This window comes from Crinia signifera, chromosome 4 (genome assembly GCF_055691185.1).
Source record: "Crinia signifera chromosome 4, ASM5569118v1, whole genome shotgun sequence".
NCBI lineage: Eukaryota > Metazoa > Chordata > Amphibia > Anura > Myobatrachidae > Crinia > Crinia signifera.
Window position 1 is genome coordinate 146,178,596 of NC_139220.1, and position 15,873 is coordinate 146,194,468.

The following is a 15,873-nucleotide window of genomic DNA, read 5'->3' on the forward strand; positions in this document are numbered from 1 at the left end:
AAGGATGAGAACCTTGACAAAGGCCCTAGTGGCTGAAACGCGTTGGGACATCTCTTCTCATTCATTTCTACAATCTAGCGAATCCATCATCATCCGCCCCCTGTGACTGTCTCCTCCCAGCCGGGAGTACGAGCCCACAGTACGCTGTAAGCGCTGCCTAGGTTACCGCTATCTCGCGAGAACGGAACCAGGAAGCAACGCCAGACTGCGACCGTGGAGCCGGGTGCACCTGCACGGCTGTGTACTCACCCGCGCCCAACAGATTACCATCCACAGCAAGGCGACAGATACCTCCAACGACGATCTGGTAAGAGCGCACAGCGGGACGCCGCTCACTGCCCTCCACGCCGGCGTTACACCCCATGGACACTTGTCAGAGCACATTCCTTACGTGACTTTTATCTATTCATTATTGAGCTCCACGGGGCTCATCTGCACACTGAACTTTTGCTAAGTGCATTCCAACATCCCCTTTGCCCTTACAGACCGCTGCGGTCACCCACTAAGGCACATAGGTTCCTATAAGGGACCTATGGATTAAAGGTACCTACATAGGTCAAACTTATACTTCGGACAAGGCCTGTGGAGTGATACCCCGCTGGCCTATTCCTGCAGACATCAGGACTCCGTACATTTCTCCACATAATATCAACTTTAACTTTAATAAATTCCCTTTGCATTTTTACATTACAGTCTTCTGCATCTTTATTTACTTACTTACTCACTCCTATCTACAAATCTCCACACATTCTCATTTTACTTTATTACTGTATTACACCACAGGTGAGCGCAATCTATCCATCTCCTTTTCCAAATTGTAATTATCAGGGTGACCAGGACCCACCCGATAGACTGCAGCTCCCTTTAGATCTCAGCTCTACCTCTGGGTAGAGATACACATAGGACTGACATATACCATAACTTGAGCGCTTATTACTTACATTTTCTACTAACAGATCTAAATAGGCTTGTATGGATATGTATGTACAAAAGCAATATTGATTGTCATATTAACAACATTATAGAGAATTAGATAACTATAGAACAATGGCATAAATGGTCAGATTCATTTTCGGATCTGTGTTAGGTATAATAAGGATGTCTGGGTCAGTGACAGTAAAGGAGCCGTCTATTACACATAGAACAGTCCTGTGAATGTACTTTTGTTACTAGTAACCTACTGTACATGCATCTCACTGTGACTCTACCTGGCGGTGACTGGAGTTTAGCAGCTGTCATGTCTAGATTAAGAGAACAAGTTTTGGGAAATTGGAACAGATTTGGGATTATCTTTTTTACAAGAGTGAGCATAACTCAAGAAGACATACTGTACAAATAGATGTTCTGTGTATTTATTACAGCATAGAGAGCAGGACCAGATCTATCATTGGGGAGGGGGGGGGGGGGGAGCATCACCAAGCCTGCCTATTACAAAATGAAGGATGTCTATATGGAAGAAATCCCTATTGTATTTAATACAGGTGTTGGCTTTGGAACTTCTAAGACAGCCACCTTCGCACATTCACTTAAGGGGGTGGAAAATGGATATTGTTGGCAGTGTTGGGTTGAGGAGTTGGGGGGGGGGGGGGCAGTAGATTAAAGTTTTGTCTAGGGTGTCAAAAAACCTTATACCCCAGCCCCGATAGAGAGAGACAAAATGGAAAGAAAAAAGTACTAACTAATCAGCTCCTAACTGAACACATCATACACACTGACAGTTAGAAGCCTGTTGGTTAGTGCTTTATATTTCTCCATGCTTTGATATGTATGCCCCTCAGGCTCAAGCTGGCCTAATAATTCTATGCAATATTATACACTATGGGGGTTATTCTGATTGATACGCTCGGATGCGAATTTGCACCCTTGCAGGGCAGGGGGAGACTCCCACATCTTACATCCGGTGATATCAGCTGCCCACCCACCCATGTCACGCCTCATTAGCATGAGAACGCCCATAAAATGCTGGGCATTCTCATATGCTATTGGGGCTGCCAGGTGCCCCACTCCCCTCTCCACCCCCCACACGCTGTGTTGGGTGTGTGCACCCAGCGAACAGACTGTTCACAGTGGGTGCACTCACCCTACATAAGCACATGTGCAGAAATACACATTAATAAAACATCGGTCCCCACGCGCACAAAGCGCTGGTGCGAATGGACCGGAATAAGGTCCTATATAAGTTAGAAACTCCTTTTCTGATCAAAATAACTCCTGTATCTTTTATTGACAATTAAAGACTTAAACTGGGTACATATTAGACAATATATAATCTTAAATATAATTGCGACGCAGATTGGAAAAATATATTGGCCATATATTCTAGTGTGTAAATGTAATCACACGCTCCTGCAGCTGAGTCGTCATGTTGGGCATGCTGTGTGCCCAATGGGATGAACCTGGCATTGATGATATGCTAGTAAATACGGCTCTGAATGATATATCGAGCAGTCACTTAGTACGTTTTCTTTCTAGTGTAATCAGCCCCCTAACTAATCTAACGTACAGTCACTGTGATGACTCCAAGATAACATCTAGTACTATAGTTTAAAGATACTGGCCGGATACTGTAGACCATTATGAGACACATCTTTACAAATCTTACATTGCTATTAGCCTTTAATTATAATGATGGTAATGATGATGATGTTAGTGGTGGTGGTGATTGTGGTGATGATTATAATTATACCTTGATATTATTATTAGTTTAACAAGTCTGTTGCAAATTGTTTTAGTTTTCTAAAAACTAATTATTACATCCTGTTAATTACATTTTAATGTCATACTACAAATTGGTGTTTATAAATATCATAAAAATGACAACATACATTAAGGTACCCTGTAATTGATTGACTTGATTTTCCTAACCCGCTGATAGCTAAACCTGGGATTCTGATAAAAAAAATTGTACCTTCTATATGTAAGCATGCTTTTTTTCGGTTTTATATGTAGAGACAAGACATATGAAGGCTAGCGTTCTAACTTTTGTTACACCAGGATTACACCAGGACTTTCAAAAATAAAGCTCTTTGAATCTATATTTTAAACTTTTGCAAAAACTGTATGGCACAGTCCAATTCAAATAAAAACTAATTCAAATAAAAACTAATTCAAACAGTGATTCTGCTGACCTCTTACCTAAAGTAAGATGTAGAGATTTTCTGAGCATTCTGAGCGATGCTAGATCACTCAGAATGCTCAGCTAGTTCGCTCAGCACACAGCGATATGTCAGCACTATGTGCTGAGCGACATGTCAGTGCCATTGTTCTCTGCTGAGAACACTGGTTCTGACCAATTAGTATCCAGCATGCTGGATATTAATTGTCGGCGATAGCGATGCATGTGGCTGCGCATTGCTATCGTTATGGCCTCTACACATGGAGCGATATAGGGGCATTTTTTAAGCGATCTAGTGAGATTGCTTAGAAAATGCCCCTAAATTGCTACATGTGTAGGCCCCATTAGACCTGAGCCAGATTTACACCAAGTAAAAATGTCTTGCATATCCTGTCATCCTTACCATCATATTAGCTACCTAACTCTGTGTATTTTTGTTTGAAACCGTAATAATCAGCACCACATCACCATTTTCAATTCTTGTCACCTCAGCATATCATCACCTTCCTCAGCCCCTGAACACTGTCCTCATCCCCTAAACACTGTACTTGGTATTTCATTACCTTCCTCAGCCACAGCCACCAATACTATCCTCAGCAAAAGCCCCCATCACCCTCCTCAGCCACAGTCTCTACCTGTTCCTGAACCACATTCCCCAACCCCTTCCTCAGCCCCCTCACCTTCCTCAGCCACGGCCCCATCACCTTCCTCAGCCACGGCCCCATCTCCTTATTAACCCATAGCCTTCATCACCATCCTCAGCCACCTCACCTTCCTCATCCAAAGTCCCATCACCTTTCTTAGACCTCAGTCCTATCCTTCATCACATCCTCATCCACCATCCACTAATCAACCAATCACACTCTCTGCCCCCTTGCCCATCTCCAGCCTCAGCTCAATCATTGTCCTCAGCCCCCAGCCACACCACCACCCTCAGCTCCTAGCCCCATCACTTTCCATTGCAGCCTGCCTCAGCACAGATGGGACGATGTGAGGTGACCTCACTCCACAATGCCACCAACTGTATGTGCGCACTTACACCCTGTACGTTACCTTGTAATTTTTTTTGTTTGCTATGTACGGCGCTGCGGACACTTTGTGGTGCCTTATAAACAAACAAACTACTACTACCCTGTGATGCATCTGGGAAGAAGTCAGGCTACGACTCTTGCTATATCCCTGAATGCAAGGGGTGTCTCTGAGTTCCTAGAAACCTCAGCGACTCTGCAACTGACCACAAATTTAGCCGAACCCCACTGCTGGGCCAGTGTTAGCCACATTTGCTAAACATGTACATGACCATATTGATGTATGTTTTTCAATCATGTATTCAGCACTGTTCAGACAAAACTGAATACAAAGCAAATATGTTTTTTTTTTTTTTTTTTACATTTATATCAATTAAACAACAATGGATCCCAGAAAAGTTCTCCATACTGTATGTTGGGAATTTACATCCACAATATCTATTCATTTCTATAACAACTAAAACTGCAAGCAACAAAAAATTATCACCAGTTTCTACTTTCTTAAGAACCAAATCAATAAAACTGACATAGATCAAGGTCAGCGATATTGTAACAATTACAAAGTGCTTTTATGTAGCAATTCCGCAAATTAAAACTATCTACAAGTATGTAGTCTGAACAATACAGTAAAAAATAAAATAATAAAATGTATTATTATTTTTATTGTTTATCTATATGGCCCAAGTGTTACACAACATCTAGCAGAATACACAAACGAGAATGAACAAGAAAACAATGACTTAAAGTATAAGGCAAATTATGATAAGTACAGAGTAAATAAAGAGCCGCACTGTACAATTTTAATATCGCATCGCATACCATTACAATGGCATGCGATGCGATTTTTAATTGTACAGGCACCCTGATGAGTGATTACTATGTTAAATGCACCCCCATTGTTAACGCCACCCCCACTATCAACGCCAACGCGAAGCGTGGCAAGCCCGCGAGGGGCGGCTGTACGCGTCCTCCGACCTTTTCCTACCCCCACTATCCACGTTGGCATGGAGTTGATCTTATATAGTGTGGCGAGCGCAGCGAGCCACCGAGCCCGAAGCATGGCGAGCGCACGCGGAATACATGTGAAGTAATCCGCGTCCCCTCGCTGCGCTAGCCACACTATATAAAATCAACTCCACGCCGACGTGAATAGTGGGGGTATTTAAAGGTCGGAGCCTAGGACGTGTACCGCCGCCCCTCGCGGGCTCGCTACGCTCGCCATGTTTCGGGTTGGCGTTCATAGTGGGGGTGGCGTTAACAATGGGGGTGAATTTAACATATTTACAGTATCACCCATCAGGGTGCCTGTACAATTAAAAATCGGGTCTGATCGCATCGCATGGGATCGGGTCACATGCGATGCGATCCGATCGATACGATGGCATAAGATGAAAATCGTGGGCACCGTGCTAGGAAACAAGTACCTAAATAAAGATTGTTGCAACAGGGAACAGAACTCTTAAATCTTGCATACCTAAAAGAAAGGAGGAAGGAAGGAAATGTTACCCTAAGGAAAGGCACATTAGAAATTAGTTACTAAATTATTATGCAAAATATTGATAATGTTACAAGAATAGTGGTTGGATAGGTAGTTTCAGTTAGCCAATCTCTTTTGGTGATCATATCAACACTTATAAAGCTGTCTTCTTCATCTACAGTATGTGAAGTCTTTTTTGTGAGATGTATAAGCTCCTGAGGAAGTAGAGGCACACGACTTTAATACATAATATGACAGAACAGGATTAGATATTGTCATCTTGAACTTACTGTACTTTTTTGTCATGTCATGTATGCTAATGCAACCTTTGCTGTATGTGCCATCAGACACTTTACTTCGTGCTCCTATAAGTATGTGTAGTTAAATGAGCAAAGTTTCTCTCCCATAAGTATCTATTAAGTGTGTGTGACCACACATAGCATATGACTGAATATAACTAGAATGAGGTAAAATATGTGGCAGAAGTGACAGCTACTATACAATGTCTGTGCAATACAAATGTGTATCCTGTGTAACACCTGTAGGATGTATTTCTTTTGCAGGCCTTATAGATTATTACTTGTCTGTCGAAAACAATCTTTGGCACCAAAATACCTTGTTTCATGGCAAATAGCCATGGATTGATTGCACAAAACCCAGCTGTTACTGGATGCAATAATGGGTTGAATGGAAGGATGCTGTTCTGCACTTTTCTACACTCAACATAATTTCCTACTATTGCAAGAGGGATCCAGTCAACAAGCTAAACTGCGGTAAGCAGGTGTCAGACACAGAAAGCCTCATAGGGATCAGACTGCATGACATGTCCCACTGTTAGAGATGCTGTGCTAATTTGATGCCTGCTGTTTTGATTTCTATTGAAGAGCAGGAGAGCTGTAGTGTTCTAGAACAAGGCAGATAGACTTATTGATAAGGTTGCGGCATTTGCCTTTGGGAATCATCATGGAAAATTTAGAAACATTCAGTTTATTGTTAGAAATCTTATCCAAACATCTGTTTGTGAACAGTGTTAGGTGTCTGATGTAAGAGACAGGGGGAATTCAGTTAGGTGAGAGTCTGGTTTGGTTGTTTTAGTTCACACCTACTTGAGCATGTGAAAAGGTACAGGTAGGTAAAATGGCCAGACTTGCTTCAGAACACCTGTGACAACCCCCCTACCCCTCTAATGACTAGTTAGCTATGGGGAAGTTTTTCAATTAGCTTAATTGGGCCTATAATTACATTCATTACTGTGGTTAAATAATGACCTCAAATCACACCAACATTTTTAGTTTATTCACCCCAAATTTAAATAATGTATTTCAAATGAAAAAAAAAATTAAAATAATTTTAAAAAAATCTGAAATTACCCCCAAATCACCTTATTTTTTTACCGTTTTATACACTTTTTTAAAATGAAGTTTACTTTTTATCTTGTTTTTGTAGATAAACAAATCAACCATTTGACACCTTTTAAGAGTGAATGTACTTTCCTCAGGTCCACTAACAACCTTCTGTATTAACCTGCTAACAAAGGTGTCACTTTTTGGGGTCCAGAAAGGTCTCTTCACTTCTTCATGTTCTTTTTGAAGTTAGCTTTTTGGACAAAATTGGCACAGCCTCCCTGTAAATAGTTTAAACGGGCATTTGTAACTGATTTGTGCATTTTTCAGGTCCCACATGAAAGCAAAGCATGCGCATTTAATGATGGGTGTTTCCTTTTGCCTAATGGCACCTATTTGAATTACCCCATAGGGAGATGAAGTGGGAGACAGGAAGTGAGGGGACCGAAGTGAGTGGGTAAAACAGAGAGCCTAGGTTAGTGACAGAGTGAGGATTGGGGGAAAAGGGAGAAGTATTGTCATTTTAACTTTTACTGAATCAATTTGTTCAAAGTTCAATGAATTTAGATCTGATCGCAGTACAGTTGGTGGGGCAGATGTAACACATACCCTCCAACATGACCCATTCCATTAAGTACACAATGCTCTGCTTCAGGACTTATTCCTTAATTTAGAATTGCCTTCACCTTTGCTGGAACACCGTTTTCATCACTGAACGAGTTCAACACAGGAGACTGCAATTATCAATTAAGGGGGAAGTCCAGAAACAGTGTATTTTGTACCTAATGGAACGGGTCATGTTGGAGAGTATGGTAAATGTGCAGAGAGAGTTAGATTTGGGTGGGGCTTGTTGAAACTGAAATCTAAATTGCAGTGTAAAAAAAAGCAGCCAGTATTTACCCTGCACAGAAACAAAATAACTCACTCAAATCTAACTCGCTGCACATATCTGCCCCACCTGCAGTGCACATGGTTTTGCCCATTTGAGAATAAATTTGTGCTGCGATCAGATCTGAATAAGGCCAATCGTGTACTGTATTAAGTTACAAATATTTTTGAATTGAATAAGGAGACAAGAATTGACATGCAGTACACTCTTAGTTTTTGGAAAGTGGTTGTGATGTAAAATACATGTATACAGCACTGATAGATATAGATATATAGATATAAATGAAATAGTTTCAATCTGTATGTAGCTAAGGTGTACCAAACACAATACAGGTTGAGCATGCCCACATATGTATTAGAGATGATATTGCAACAATCTGTGGCATACATAAAAGGCTCATGCCTCCAATATTAAAAAACATTATCTGACAGTGCTGCTAATACCAGGATTTTTAGATTTAACTTAATTAATCTGTTATTTCAAAGATACTGCTCCTTTATTTATTATACAATTTATATTTAGAGTTATTAAGATAATGCTTATTTGTATTGTTTTATAGTTTGGGTTATTATATATCCCATCCTTTATGAAATGCTCCCTCTCTAACCAGGAGGTGCAACAAGACAGCAGCAGCAGAGTTCTAATAACCGTAACCCACAACATTGAAATCCCACAAGCTGGCATATTTATTATATATTTATTTATTTACAGTTTCTTATATAGCGCAGCAGATTCCGTTGCACTTTACAATTGTAGACAGTGATAAAAACAAACTGGGTAACAGACAGACTTGGAGGTAGGAGGGCCCTGCTGCAAGCTTACAATCTATAGGGACATAGGAGGGAAACACAAGGACAGGCATCAGTAATAGCATAGCAGTCCCACCAAGTTGCAAGTCCAGAAGGGAAGCTATATAATACATAAGTGCCTTAGAATGTTATGTGTGTGGAACATAAATATGATAGGCTTGCCTGAAGAGGTGAGTTTTTTTCAGGGAACACTTGAAAGTTTTGAGACTAGTAGAGTCTTATTGTGCGTGGAAGGGCATTCCATAGGATGGGAGCAGCCGGATGACAGTCCACTAATAATGAACATAACACTGTGACTGCCTCAATCCAACAGTTCTGTTCATTATAGTAAGAATAACTTGTTCCTTCTATCAGGATAAATGGCATTTTATCATGATCATTTATATGCATGTCTTGGTCATTAGGTATAATGTTAGTGCAAGTAAACTTTTTTTTTCCGTTTGTGTACATACATTTATATTATTTTATGAATGTGCCCTTGACACACTGAGCCTGATTCAGACCTGAACGCAAAGCGCCTTTTTTTTTTTTCAAATGGACATGTGCACTGCAAGATGTAACCTCTCCAGACAGAGTTAGATATGGGTGGGGTGTGTTCAACTGAAATCTAAATTGCAGTGTAAAAATAAAGCAGTCAGTATTTACCCGGCACAAACAAAAAATAACTATTCCAAATCTAACTCTCTCTGCACATGTTACATCTGCCCCACCTGCAGTGCAGCATGGTTTTGCCCATTTGAAATTCTGTAAATTGCCTTGATTTACCTTTTTTATGTAATAAGTGTGTAGGGTAGATTGAACTTCATATATATACATATGTGAAAATGTAAATCGTCAACTAATTTTCTAGAGGTTATAATTAGATGTTCCAGACAACTACTGTATAAGTGCAAGGCAAAATAATCTAACAATGACAATATAATATTAATGCCTCACCAAAAAAAGTTTTATTATCCTTCCCAATTTTGTAGCTAGAGCCCTATACAGGTTGAGTATCCCTTATCCAAAATGCTCGGGATGATGAGCATTTTGGATAAGGGATTTTTACGTGTTTTTATTTTACATACTTACCTGGCATCCACGCGACCTTCAGGATCTTCTTCAGCAGTCCCAGGGATGGATTGCGCAAGTTTGCAGGTGCGCCGGTGACGTCACCAACGTGCTCGCGTGAAAAAAAAGGGCGGGGGGGGGGAATCAGAAATATTCTAAAAAAACACAGTTTTTTAAATATGTCGGATAAGAGATCTCCGAATACGGGAGACTCTACCTGTATTCTATTTTGTTATTTGTTTCATCCTAGAAGTTATAGGGTATTCTGAAAGCAAACATCAATTTCACTATACTGTGGGGTAACCAATCACAAGTGGCTTCTTTAATGTGAATATGCTATGAATAATCATTAAGACTCTAATGTCCACATGCAAATTCATTTAATGAGTGATAATTGTTAACAAATTGGTTACTTCTAAACAACATCAACTACTTAGTTCCATAAAGATCAGCACTTATTTTCTGTTAGCAGAGAACAAATAATCAATGTTTTTTAACATTAATAACACGCTGGTGTATCACTGGCAAAAAAATGCCTAGCTAAAATGCTCAGCACCAATACGAATCGAAGATCAAAGATGCTTAGTAAGACCAGTGTAAGACAAAAATTGGGAGTGAATTATTTTAAGGACATCAGGTTCAGGCCAGGTCATTCCCTGCGGCAATCATTTACTGCATTACCGGATGGCAAAAATGCCACTTCTGTTTTTTAGAACATCTTCAGCTTAAAAATGAACATATATTCTACCCAGATTAAATGTAGAAGGAAAATGCAAAAAAAAAACCTTTGCCTTTGAAAGATTGGTGCCGCAAGAGACTGTGAGAAATTGTCAGATGTGCTAATTCCGAGGTATGAAATCAGATCAAGGAATTAAACAGTACTGGATGTCAAAATGTCTGAACTGCCTTAGAATGTATTCACAGCCTAAAATAGTCCATTTCTCATACTAAAGTAACACTATGCCTGAAAAGAAATGAAACAAACCATCATTTCAAGACCCAATATTAAAAACATCTGTAAAAGAGACCAAGGTAAATGTTACTATTTAAACAGGATTTTTGAATATATTCCATTCATTAAACATTTTGCATTCTTATGCTGTAGAATTACAAAATAAAACATGTAATACCTTATTGGGAAAAAAAAGGGCATTCTTATCCATGCTTAGAAATACCATTAAAACACAGCACAACTATACTTCCTAGGGTAAGTTTCTCTTCTTTCTTTGCTGAGGCACTAGTGATATGGGGGTATATTTTGTAAGCTTTGGCGAGTGCCACCTAACCAGCCTGTAGCTGTCTTTTTTCAAAGGAGCTGATTGGCTGGTAATTTATCTCCATCCACTTTATTTCTCCCAGGGCTGAGCATATAGACCCCATAAAGTTAAACGTAAGAATCAGTTTGGCATTGGCACCATGAACAGGGGATGTCATTACAGTATTGCTGTAAGTAAAACCCCAGAAGAGGTGGTTTCCTATACAATGCATTACAATGCATCCATTTGTGAATCTGTCCAAAAGATTTGCCTCATTGACTTTTAGTTTTTTTCCACTTTGAAGCGGCAGCAGAGTGTCAGAGTCTGCCGAAGGCAGCACGGCAGAAGTAGCATGCCAGGCGTAGGGAGGCGGGGCAGCTCAGAGATGCATAAGAGCTGCAGCGAGAGCCTGCTTGTTGAGTAGATAGACCCACAAGATGATGATGTCAACATCTCGCAAGTCCAAAAAGGGGAGGTGTTTCTCAGGTGCACAGAGGACCCAGAGCCTCTGTGGTGAGATGAGAGAAGCATAGGCTGAGGTCACAGACTAAAGAGTAAGCATCAGCTATATATGGAAGTGAGAGTCCTGCTGATTGGTGAGCTGAGCAAAGTCTCATTAATTGCAACTTCTTGTGATTGGTCGGTGTGCCCACTGGGTAATATAATGAGTGAGGTTGCTCATTTTGGCCCTTCTGAGCGATAATGTTCATTATACTGTATTGCCCAGTATCTATTCTCTGCCCAACAGACAATGCATGCTCCCATGGGTTGCTAATGACGTGCTCCATTATCTGTGCAGGGAACACATTGTTAGCGAGTGTGCAGCATGGCCCCCGCCCCCCCCCCCCCCATCATTGCTCCCCCCCACTGGCACTGGCAAGTTTGTACAGTATGCAACGGCGATGGGGGGTTCATTCTTGTTAATGATGTATTCCCTCATCTGTACATGCACATTGTTCATTGGGCAGAGCGTACACACTGGGTGATATAACAAATGATATTGCTCAGAAGAGCCAAAAGAGTATTTTAAATATGCAAGAGGCTGGCAGTGTGCATGATACATAAAAAGCCTCTCTCCTGCACCCTATGTTCTGTCCTGGTCCTGGCACCGCTATCCCAATCCTGTTATCAGTCCTTTTTTAAATTTCCCATATGGGGGCCAACATGTGTTTTTTTTATTGTTATTATTTCTACCTTTCGATGCAAATTGGGACGTTTGGGCTGCAAGATTTTGCTATGGGACCCACAAAGTTCAAGTTAAGCCCCTGCTCATAGACATAAATTATTATTTTAGATGAGGTCCACAGTATCAACAGGTTTATTGATAATCTCTGCGAAAATTCCCAGCACTTTCTTTACCAAATTAAAGATTCTAAATAGTTCAAAACAAGTTGCTGAGTATAATATATACTATATAAGGCTAACACTGCTCCCCACCTCTATGGGGGAAATCAAATGTTTGGCACACCAGCAACCAATAGATGGTGCGAACATAGCAATTCAAGAATTCAAGTGCTACTTCTTTCAGATGCACACAGCTGCCGGCGCTGACATTATTGCTATATATTGATGGTCTGGTACCTAGTTGTAAAGTAAGTTGTCAATCTTGATGCATCAAATATAACAAAAAAAAGAAAAGCTGAGTAAAAAAAATGAAATATAAAAACATTGAACATTTATTGTATTCTGTAAATTTACAGTTTTCAATACAGAAAAAGGTAAGATACTAATGTAGTCCTGCTACAGATATTACAGTGGCACCAAGACAAGATGTACAATTCTATTACTATTTAGTACATACAGTATTTCTGCCAATGTGTGTTTGACTTGTTCTGCAGTTTCCACTGAGTACATATTATTGACCGTTGTTTTCTAACTTATATTTTTTGTTTTAAATTAGGCTTTAGGAAATACTGTATATCTAAGTTAATGACAATATCTAATGAGAACAGTGATAGAACATCCTGTTTCATATACTACTGTGATAGGAAGAATATTTGCATTTCAGTGACAGTTCAAATTAAATCTCATCGGAGACAGTTGAGACAGTTATTAGCATAACGCGCTCAAAGTACTTCCAATCCTTGTCAGCAAAATGCTCTGTAACGATCTAAATCTAATGTGCCATCACAAAACAGTCCCATAGCAACAGTGGTTGACTTTAAATATTGTGTCCATTTTGAACAAATTCTGTGTGTTGCCAAGACATCATTAGCTAAACGTCCCACTGCTGGCCAATCAACCTGGCTTTTGTTACCTCGCCGTCTGCTGCAGAAAAAAAAATAATGTTATTAAATGCGCCTTTACTCAAGATTGGCTGGTATTTGGTTACTCTGCCAGCTGTCTAAGAGGTGCTTAAGTCTGCTAGATGCTGACCTAGCTCATTGACTGGGTACAGCCCAACTCTCAACATGCTACAATAGAAGTACTGTCTGGAGCCTGCACCAGATGTTTTTGTATTGTATAGGTACTTATAGAAGAATTACAAAATGCTATGTCCAAAATTATTCATTTTGCTTTATAAACATTTATTTGAAATAAAGAAACATGGTTAAATCTGTCTATCTATCTATCCATCTATCTATCTATCTATCTATCTATCTATCTATCTATCTATCTATCTAAAGATACAGTATATTTACAAAATCTTTCCTTAAGATATATCAATATATTGCATAATAATTTAATAATAAACTTTTATGCAGTTTATTATTAATTTGATGTTGTTTACATTTTAATGTGAATTACTCATTTTTAATAACTCAATAGTTATTGTCATTTTAAATTTCCAACATACGTAGAACATTTCGGGATTCCATTGTTGCTTAATTAGCATAAATGTCTATTTCAACATTTTTTTTTTCTAGTTCAGTTCATCGGAACAATGCTAAAGACATGATCAAACAATATACTTCAATATGGTCATGTACTTGTTTCTATGGCAAATGTGGCTAACACTGGGCAAGCATATTTTTCCAATACTCCAGCAGTTCAGAATTTAATGTACGTGTAAATCACATATACCTCTACAATGTTCTGTGCATAAAAAGCTGGCTTATGTTGATCCTGAGTTTCCAAATCCAAAAATGCATGACTACTGCCCAGGCACGATTCAGTTGTAAAAATGATATTGCAATATTTGGAGGCTGGCCTAATTTAAAATTTTCCAGTCAAATTACCAATTTATAAACAGTTTTGTCCTATCACACTTTTTTTGTGTGCAAAATAAGCATTTATAAACTAAAAGCTTTCAATTACAGTTACTGAATATTGTTTTAACCTTCATTCTTCCACTCATGTACCAATATTTAATGAATGCAAAGTCTTGCTATTAAATGTGATTATTTGTTACCATTCAAGAGACAAGAATGTTTTTTGGTACTCTTTACCTAGAACGGCGCCCGCGATTGGCATCGCGGGCGTCGGGGGTAAAAAATCGCGGGCATCGCGGGTACATAAAAAACGGGTGCGACGCGATGCCCGCGATTTTCCCATAGGGATCAATGTTAAAACTGTGATTGGACGCAATTTTACTGTTAAATGCCTCAATGCCCGCGATTTGGCCATAGGAAACAATGTTAAATGGGCCACAGAGCCCTAATAGTGCCCTTGAACTGTGAAATGGCCCCCACAATTGTTAACGCCACCCCACGATGAACGTCAACCCGAAGCGTGGCGAGCGCAGCGAGCCCGCGAGGGGCGGCGGTACGCGTCCTCCGACCTTTTCATACCCCCACTATCCACGTCGGCGTGGAGTTGAGAATAGAATAGTGTGGCGAGCGCAGCGAGCCACCGAGCCCGAAGCGTGGCGACCGGACGCGGATACCTTCACAGGTAAACGCGTCCCTTCGCGGGCTTCACAGGTGTCCGCGTCGCCATGGACACCTGGGAAGCCCGCGAGGGGACGCGTATAACTGTGAAGGTATCCGCGTCCCCTCGCGGGGCTCGCTGCGCTCGCCACGCTTCAGGCTCGGTGGCTCGCTGCGCTCGCCACACTATTCTATTCTCAACTCCACGCCGACGTGGATAGTGGGCGTATGAAAAGGTCGGAGGACGCGTACCGCTGCGCTCGCCACGCTTCGGGTTGACGTTGATTGTGGGGTGGCGTTAACAATTGTGGGGGCCATTTCAGACTTCACGGTGACTATTTGGGCTCTGTGGCCCATTTAACATTGTTTCCTATGTAAAAATCGCGGGCATTGAGGCATTGAACACTAAAATCGCGTCCAATCTCACTTTTAACATTGATCCCTATGGGAAATCGCGGGCATCGCATCGCACCCGTTTTTTAGTGCATTCGATAGTCGCGATGGTCGCGATGGGCGCCGTTCTAGGTAAAGAGTACCTGTTTTTTAAAATAAGTGGAAAGAATTATTGGGTAACGTTGATTTTGCTGTTGTTTTCTGTTGTCAGGGTAACTATCATGGGGGGACTACTGGGACTGGACTCCTGGGCCCGCACATGAAAGGGGACCCGCCCGGACTCCTACCACCGATACCTGGAATCTCCAGGTATCAGTGGGAACTTTTTGTCAGCATTGCTGTATGCCTTAGGGACAGAGCGACAAGCAGCAGGGAGGAGCAGCATTGCACCTTGGGGGCCTACTGATACCACCTACCTGAGGCTCTATGTACATAAATGCTGATGGTGAGTGAATTAGATCTGGCCCCTTTGCTTTTACCCCTCCATCATCTGTCTGCTGCCCTCTGAGGTATTAGAAGACATTGACAGAGTACTGCAGTACTGTGGGCGGCTATGGGGGACAGTGGGCATGGATGTAGGTAGATGTGTGTATGTGTTTGTGTGTGTGTGTGTGTGAGTGTACCTATGTGGCACCCCGCAGCGGGTCCCACTAAACTGGTCCTATGCAGAGAGGGGGTTAATTAAACTCCCCATCACTGCGGGC